General features: G+C 31.2%; 1 pseudogene; it reads left to right on the forward strand.

Moving 5' to 3' along the window:
* Positions 1-5,117: 5,117 nt before the first annotated feature.
* On the forward strand, positions 5,118-9,236 carry LOC145943240 (uncharacterized; annotated as a pseudogene).
* Positions 9,237-10,171: the final 935 nt, after the last annotated feature.

Genomic DNA, 10,171 nt, shown 5'->3' on the forward strand with positions numbered 1-10,171 from the left:
AAGCAGTGGTATCAACGCAGAGTACTTGTCTCATAAAAATTCATATTGATACCCTGAGTCCTGTGGCGCCAATTTAGTGCGTGGGATTATCACCGTGCGTCGGGTTCAAAACCGAGTAGGACATATGTTGCACTTTTTCGCATGATGCGATTTACGCCGCTACCAGCGGACACGAGGATGGCGACGGATGTCGCTCCCCCCCCCCGGAACGCACCGCCGACAGCACCAGGATACGTATTCGTAGCACCAGGATACGTGCCCGCACTGCCCGCAGCACCAGAATGATATCCCCGCACAAAAAAAGGGCCACAGGACTATATTTTTGCAATTTTTTTTATGAATATAGTAAATGTAAAATAATTATTCATCAAACTAATGAACATAACTATTATTATTCTTATTTTATAAATCATTGAAGACATTTGTATGAAATATAAATCAAATGATTTTTTAATAAATTGTCAATCGAATCTTCGATTGAATTTGCTCGATTCTATCGAAAGACTTTGAATTGAATTCGTTTTTACTAATCGCTAGAATAACTAGAATGCTCTTTGATTAATTTTGTTTATATCAAGTGTCAATTGGACAATCTTCAATTTATTTTGTTCATATCTTTTATATAATCAATCGTCATTTCATAATTTTACATTATAAAAGCAGTGGTATCAACGCAGAGTACTCTTCAGAGAAATATACACATATTACTAATTACTAATATTATAATTACTATTATACTAGTATTACTTTTCTATAGATGACGATAGACTATATAAACGATTTATCTAATTGTAAGGTAATTTGATATGAACGAAATAAATTGAAGAGACACACTTGTGATATAAACAAAATTAATCAAAAAGCATTCTACGATTAGTAAAACGAAGCATTCTACGAAAACGAATTCAATTCAAAGTCATTCGATAAAATCGAGCTAATTTAATCAGATTCGATTGACAATTTATTACCAAATAAAAAAATCATTTGATTTATATTTCATACGAATGTCTTCAATGATTTATTAGAATAAGAATTATTTTAATATAATAGTTATGTTCATTAGTTTGATTAATAATTATTTTACATTTACTATATTCATAAAAGAAATTGCAAAAATATAGTCCTGGACCCTTTTTTGTGCGAGGCTACCATCCTGGTGCAGCGAGCAGTACGGGCACAAACTGTATAATTATAATTGTGCAAGAAAAAAATAACATATATATATATATATAAATTGTATTTTTCTTATAATAAATATTCTTATTTGTTATATTCGTAAAAACGCACGTCAGATCTTTCATATTCACGCGGTATCAGTAGTATGTATATACCGCAGTAATCTGTCTGTGCAGTACGTTGATATGATCTACTGCGCGACTCATCACTCACGTCGCGCGGTGCTATATGTACGCGTAACAACGAAGCAGCGTACACAAGAAGTCACGTTAGGACGTGTCGTTACCGTGTAAAGTGAAACGTGAAAAGTTTCTACATAATATATATTTATAATATATATTTAGTTTGTTTTTAGTTTTAGTATTTAGTATTAGTTTGTTGTCCACACAATGGGACAGAAATATAACGCAAAAAATTTGCCTCGTACTAAACGTAGAGTTTCTTTCAAGAAAGGCTGGATGCAAAAGTTAGTACATTTTTTTTAAATTACATGAGAAAATACAAATAAACATTTTCTACACATGCATACACACACGTATACACATATATACATACATATAAATATACATATCTATCTTTCCATGTATCTCTCTCTCTCTCTCTCTCTCTCTCTCTCTCTCTCTCTCTCTCTCTCTCTCTCTCTCTCTCTCTCTCTCTCTCTCTCTCTCTCTCTCTCCTACATCCATGCATTCTCTACATGCATATATATATATATATATATATATATATATATATGAGTTAGTATTTTATTTTATTTTATTTTTATATATTACATAAAATTTATAATCTAAAAATAATAAATTTTTTTATGGTTATAATTGATTATGAAGTTTCAAGTAGATAATTTATTGTTATAATATATAATTATTGTTATAATAAATGATATATATAAAAGTATAGAAAAGATAATAATACAATTATTATTTTGACGAAGCAGAGCAGTAGTTGAATAAAATTATTGAAAGAGATAGATTTTATTTTAGATTATTTAGATATTGCGTATATACAGGATGTTTCGATAAAAGTGGGCAATCTTTCATGGACATGTAGAACAAATAAAAACAATCCTCTAACATCCTATACATTTTTTTCTATAACGCATCTTTATGAAGATACTTGTTGAAAAGTATTTTTCAAAACTCTTATATCATTCTGGAGTATAATAATTATTTTTAGGTCTTGAAAATAGATTAAAGTTTTTGATATAAGTTTATTAGTATGTTCAGAAAATCCGCCCTTGGCTCTCCGATATGATATCAAGGAATTTATATATATATTGGCCTTTACATAAAAATAATACAATCTACAGAGTAATATAAGAATTATTTAGAAAAATACTTTCCAAATTCTTTAGACAAGTATTTCGATGCGTTATAGAAAAAAATTTTTTAGAAACTTATAGGATTATTTTTATCTGTTCTACATGTCCACTAGAGATGACCCACTTTTACCGAAATGCCCTGTATATTGTGCGCATATATTAGATAAATATATATATATAAATTTTCTATATATACATATATATACATACACACACAATATTTATATAATCTAAAATAAAATCTATTTTTTATGCAATTACTGCTCTCATCCATCAAAATAATAATTGTATAAATCATTTTTTTTTCTCTAAATCTAATACTATATAATTATTTATTTATAACAAGAAAATTAATAACTTTATAATCAATTATAATTATAAAAAAGATTTATATATTTAAAATTTATTTTAATTCTACTTTACAAAAAGAAATAAATTTTCAAGGAATATTTTAAATAATTTTACAATTAGGTCTTTTTATTTAATTATTTTATTTGTTATTTTTAAAATTTCAAGCATTTTTTGGAAAAAGTCAATGATATTGTGATTGTGTGTGGGTTTTCTTACTGTAAAACCACAAATGTCGGTTCCTAAAATTTACGTAAATTCTCAGATTTACCAAAATGGTTTGTTCCAAAAATAAAAAACGGTCTTTACTAAAGTCTTACCAATCAATGTTATTTACCTAGTCTTGTAGTAAAAGTAATTTTGACAAGAAATAATGATAAAAAATGGAAAAAAATTTTAAATATATTTATTTTTCTTTCTAACTTACATAAAATTGAATGTTTTGAGTAATAATAATATATAAAAGCTTCTTTTCTTCAAAGTTATAAAAGAAAGTAGTAAAGCTTGTAATTCTGGTAATATGAAGAATTAGTGAGCCAAAGAACATTTCCTTTCTTTTAGTAAGTTTCTTTTTTATTACAAAAAATTATAAAAAATGGTTTATATATTTAATTTTTTTCGTATTTTTTTTTCACTCAATCTATTTAATTTTATGCAAAGCAAAGAGAAATAAACCTATTCGGTATAAATTTTTATCCATTTTTTAGCATTATTTCCTGTAAAAATTAAATTTCGATTTTTTATTACAAGTGTAGGTAAATTCTTACATTTCTGAACAGTGACTGGTAAGACTTCAAAGTAAAGACCGTTTTTTATTTTTGGATTTACAAAGTATTTTGGTAATTCTTAGGATTTATGTGTTAATTCTAGGAACTGACATTTGTGGTTTTATACAGTAAAGCACACACACACACATATATATATAATTTTAAATCACCATATTTTGAATTGACTTTTTGCAGAAAATGCTTAAATTTTTAAAAATAATAAACAAATAAATTGAATAAAAAGGCCTAATTGTAAAATTAAAATATCTGTTTAAATTTAAAATATTTTGAAAATATATTTCTTTATATAACATACATATATATGTATATATAAGTAATTTCGAAAAAAATAAAAATTTTTAAAAATAAAGCAGTCTCTTGTTCATTTTTTAAAATAGTAATTAGTAGAAATAGTAGTAGTATAATAGTAGTTTAGTAATAGTAGTTTAAAGTAGCAGTAGTTATAAAAAAATATTTTATAGAAACGATTTATTCGTCTGCTAGTTGCTTCTAAAAATATCTTCTCCCAGAACGATTTGCATGTGCGTTCTGGTTATTTAAAAAAAGATATTTATATACCAGAGACGATTTATTCGTCTGCTAGTTGCTTCTAAAAATATCTTCTCCCAGAACGATTTGCATGTGCGTTCTGGTTATTTAAAAAAAGATATTTATATACCAGAGACGATTTATTCGTCTGCTAGTTGCTTCTAAAAATATCTTCTCCCAGAACGATTTGCATGTGCGTTCTGGTTATTTAAAAAAAGATATTTATATACCAGAGACGATTTATTCGTCTGCTAGTTGCTTCTAAAAATATCTTCTCCCAGAACGATTTGCATGTGCGTTCTGGTTATTTAAAAAAAAATATTTATATACCAGAGACGATTTATTCGTCTGCTAGTTGCTTCTAAAAATATCTTCTCCCAGAACGATTTGCAGGTGCGTTCTGGTTATTTAAAAAAAGATATTTATATACCAGAGACGATTTATTCGTCTGCTAGTTGCTTCTAAAAATATCTTCTCCCAGAACGATTTGCAGGTGCGTTCTGGTTATTTAAAAAAAGATATTTATATACCAGAGACGATTTATTCGTCTGCTAGTTGCTTCTAAAAATATCTTCTCCCAGAACGATTTGCAGGTGCGTTCTGGTTATTTAAAAAAAGATATTTATATACCAGAGACGATTTATTCGTCTGCTAGTTGCTTCTAAAAATATCTTCTCCCAGAACGATTTGCAGGTGCGTTCTGGTTATTTAAAAAGAGATATTTATATACCAGAGACTTCGTGAACTGGTTATTTTTCACATCAGATACACATTGGTTCATATGTGTCTTCTGATTCTTATAAAATATAAGACATTGATACTACATTATTTATTGTATGTGTATAATGTAATATAGTTATTTTTAGTTAGATGTAGATTTCTAAACAAGAGACTGTATTTATTTTTCAGAAATTTTACTTTTTCTTTATTATATAAAATGATATAACTGACACACTTATTTTGAACAATATTAACATAATTTTTTTTGCAGGCGACGAATGCTGAACCTGATAAAGCGCCAAGAAGAAAATGACTCCAGGAATAGCACGTGTAAGGATACTAACAATGAATCCATCGATTTTCAGAAATCGGTGGAATTATTCTCCGATGCGATGGATTCGAACCAATCGTTAGTACCCACGATGCAATACCTGGAGTTAGATTCAAATACAGGTACGTGTAGTCAAAATGACTCCAGAAATAGCACGTTTAAAGATACTAACAATGAATCCATCGATTGTCAGAAATCGGTGGAATTATTATCCGATACGATGGGTTCGAAAGTTAGTACCCAATCGTTAGTACCTACGATGCAATGCCTGGAGTCAAATTCAAATACAGATAAGTGTAGTCAAAATGTCGAACTGTGCGAAGATGACAATTATTTTGTTATCGAAAATGGCCGTCTGGATACGAATCGTATCCAGGAAAGCTTGCCTCAAGGCCGTCACATTGTCGACATTTCTCATATGTGCAATGAACTCCAGAGATCATTCAATAATCATATGAAAAGAATACAGGACCAATTTAAAGATTGGAAAGTGATAACGACTCAAATCAAAGGCCAAGAGGAAAATGTCGAACTTTGCGAAGATAACAATTATTTTGTTATCGAGAATAGCCCTGTAGATATAAATCGTATCCAGGAAAGCATGCCTCAAGGGCATCGCATTGTCGACATTTCTCATATGTGGAATGAACTCCAGAGATCATTCAATAATCATATGAAAGGAATAGAGTGCCAATTTAAAGATTGGAAAGTCATGAAGACTTAAACCAAAGGACAAGAGGAAAATGTCGAACTTTGCGAAGATAACAATTATTTTGTTATCGAGAATAGCCCTCTGGATATAAATTGTATCCAGGAAAGCATGCCTCAAGGCCAAGAGGAAAATGTCGAACTTTGCGAAGATGACAATTATTTTGTTATCGAAAATGGCCCTCTGGATACGAATCGTATCCAGGAAAGCTTGCCTCAAGGCCGTCGCATTGTCGACATTTCTCATATGTGGAATGAAGTCCAGAGATCATTCAATAATCATATGAAAGGAATAGAGTGCCAATTTAGAGATTGGAAACTCATAAAAACTAGAACCGCAGAGTTGAAGACGCATTTTACTTTCAAGTGCCAAATGTGCAATACTGAAGCCACTATCTGCTCAGAACCCGAAGAGCCGGAAATATTAGACATTGGTATGGCTGCTGTAGCAGGAACTGTTACAGTAGGAATTGGCTATGCCCAGTTGAATGAGCAATGTGCAATCATGAATATTCCTTCCATGTCCGAGCCAAAGTACATAGAAAATAGAGAAAAATTAGTCGATGCTTTTGAAAAAACAGCCATGGAAAGTATGAAAATGGCTGGCGAAATTGAAAAGCAACTCGCTCTTGAGAGAAACGAAGTTATAAACGGTATTCTGTACATAACAGTTGTAGCGGATGGTAGTTGGATGAAGAGATCGTATGGCAGTGCCTACAATTCTCCTTCCGGTATCGGAGCTATAATTGGTTATCGTACGAAAAAGATTCTCTTCGTCGGTGTCCGCAATAAATTTTGCGCAATATGTGATATAGCAGAGCGAAAAGGTATAGAACCAAAAGCTCACAAATGTTATAAAAATTTTGATCGCAACGAAAGCTCCACAAGGATGGAGAGCGATGCCATCGCAGAAGGTTTCAAATGTAGCCTCGAAATGCATGGGCTGATTTTAAAAACAGTTATTGCCGATGGTGATAGTAGCGTTTATCAGGCTATTATTGATAATAGACCATATAATGAACATATGGTTACAGTAAAAAAAATAGAATGCACAAATCATTTACTTCGCAATTTGTGTAAAAAGCTCAAAGCGGTGGCAGAGACAACTCAGCCAAAAACGCAGAGGCAGCGTGGCTTTACAGAGTTGCGAAATGTTGTGAAAAACAACATTAAACATATTAGAAAAGAGGTAGAAAAGGCAGCCGAATTACGAAGAAAAGACCAACAAACACCTCAACATTATAAGGCTATGGAATTGCAAAAAGATATATTGAACATTCCTAGCCATGTTTTTGGCGAACATAAGCGATGCGAAGCACGCGGTCGTATATGCGAAGAGAAGGATAGTAAAACGAACAAAAATTATGTTGCACTTTTAAAAATACATGGTTTATATCAAAAGATAGAAAGCGCTATCACATATCTAAGCGGTTATTCCGACAGCTTATTGCTGAATTTAACCAATAATCCTGCAGAATCGTTTAATTCGATAATCTGCAAAGAAATTGGTGGAAAGCACATTCATTTTGGTAAACGAGGCTCTTACAATGCCAGAGTTGCGGCAGCAGCTGTGCAATTTAATACGCAACAAGCCATTACAGAATTGCATAAGAGCATGGATAAAACTGTTCCGCCTATTGTTGAGAAACTAGAAAAACAACGACAAATAAAAGTTGCAAAAACCAGAGAATCTCGACAGGTGCAAGGCAGGCAAAAAAAATTTAAACAAGAGACAGGAACAGATCGTTATTATGGTCCGCAATCTCAAAAACCAGATCTTCCATCTGATGTATTTGAGCAACTTCGGCAAAATCATTTAGAAAAATTGTCCGAAAATACGAGAAACTGGAAGAAAATTGAATTCGATACGAGAAGCCAAAGGGACTCGGAATTATGGTTATCATTGAGACGAGAAATGCTGACAGCATCCAATTTTGGACCTGTATGTCGCATGAGACCAACAACGTCTTGTGCAACAACAGTAAAAGCCATTTTATATCCTTCGTTCATTGATACCGCAGCCCTAAAATATGGTCGCGAGAACGAAGAAGTAGCAAGGAAAGAATTGGCTATAAAATTAAATAAAGAAATAAAACCTTGCGGATTATTTATCGATACTGAAAATCCGTGCTTGGGTGCTTCTCCTGACGGAATTATTGATGAAAATGGTCTAGTGGAAATAAAATGTCCTCTGTCAGCTGAGCATTTGACAGCAGAAATAGCTGTAGAGACATTGCCTTCTTTAAAAGGTATTTTTGATAAAAAAGATCCACATAAAATAAATCGAAATCATCGATATTTTTATCAAGTTCAAGGTCAGTTGAACATAACACAGCGAGAATATTGTATTTTTGCTGTTTGGACTCCACAAAGCATGAAAATATTGCGCATTGAGGCAGACAATTTTTTTTGGAGAAATCAAATGCTGCCTTTCTTAACACGCTTCTATAACGAATACATGCTTCCAGAAATCTTGGACAGTCGTCACAATAGGCATATGCCAATCAGAAATCCAAGATACATTATAGAAGCTAAAGAAGAAGCAGCAAAAAAAATACTGACAAATCAAATAAAGAGACCAAATATAATAAAAAGCGAAAATGACATAGAAGAGAGCAAACGATTCAAACCGAACGTTTCGATGGAAGCAATAATGACTGATATTGCTGGTATTGCTCTAAATAAAGAGCAAGATGATGATTGTATTATTATAAGTTACTCACGTAACGAACAAGATATATCTGAAGACGATATAAAAAGAAATGAAAAAATTTTAAATACGTTTGCTCCTCTTTATTTGGTAAAAGATAACATCTTGGGTATGACAAGTCAATTAAATTCTCGTCAACGATGAATCGTTGGATCTATTTTTGCGTATTATAAGAGAAACTTCTCATTTCGAAACGCAAAGTGTGCTACATATAGAATACCCTCACATGATTAAAGCTAGTCGTAGTGATAATAGCTTACAAATAATTGGAGGGAATTGTAGTAATCATTGGAAATGTATTTTCTTTGACGGCACCAAACTTCGCGTGTACGATAGTCTATCTGGCTGTACATACGATAAATTGGTAGCTAAAGAGAAAAATTACATCTTCGTTATCCAACAATAAGCTCGAGTGACATAATTTTTGAAAAGGTTCAAATACAACCTGATGGCGTATGTTGTGGAATTTATGCTGCAGCTTTAGCCACGACTGTAGCCTTAGGAGGCAATCCTTGTGAGGAAAAATATTCCAAAAATGTTAAATGTATGAGAGAACATTTTTATACAATTCTAGAAAGCAATAAACTCTCACCTTTTCCAAAATGATAAAAAAGTATAATTTTCTATTTAAAAAAATTTATTCTGGGAAGAATATAGATTTCAAAAATCTATATTCTACAATTGACCAGAAAAAGTTATATCAATCTCGATTGCAAATTATAATCGGAGAGACGAAACACATATATTGGTTGCGTTCTCACGAGAATGGACGGGAAGGGGTCCATTCTATATTTTATTCAGAATATTGTAAAAATACATTATTTTGTTGCAATCGAGACTGTGTTGTAAAAATATGTATTGTAAAAATCTTTATTACAATCATAGTCGTCCTCAGGGAGGGGCAAAACGAGCACTTGCCCCCTCCCCTGGAAAATGGAAAAAAAACCTTTCTCAATTTACATCTACCTTGTCGCGGTGAGAAAGCTTTTACTAAAAGATGTAAAAAGTATACATTTTTTCTGGAAGTGATATGCCCCCCTCTGGAAAAAATTATGAACATTTATACGATTGCATATATATATATATATATATTACGTATATATTGTATATGTGTGTACATATACACACATAATATTAAAATACATTTTTATCTATTGATTATCCAAAATATGTAAGTATTATGCACACAAATCTGCATGCATCATATACATTTCTTATATTTATATACACGTATGCATACATAAAACATCTATATATATATATATATATATACGTATTTTATTTGACATAGTGGATTATCATAAAAATAAATTTTATCATAAAAATAATAAATAAAACATTTTCGGGAAAATTGTTCTATATAAAAGTTGTAAAAGGTTTCGAAGGGAGACAATATATCGTGATTGTTCGGCGTTTTTCAAAGATAGAGTTCAACCTAGTTTTTTTTTAATGAACCTACCTTATTTTTATTATATAAATCGAATCGCAGTATTCACCATAAAAAGTAATAAAATGGCTAAAAAATGAAAACGTAACGAGAT

The sequence above is a fragment of the Prenolepis imparis genome, unplaced genomic scaffold, assembly GCF_030444845.1.
Source record: "Prenolepis imparis isolate NDT839.2.m4 unplaced genomic scaffold, iyPreImpa1.0 SCAF_11, whole genome shotgun sequence".
In the NCBI taxonomy this organism is placed as follows: domain Eukaryota; kingdom Metazoa; phylum Arthropoda; class Insecta; order Hymenoptera; family Formicidae; genus Prenolepis; species Prenolepis imparis.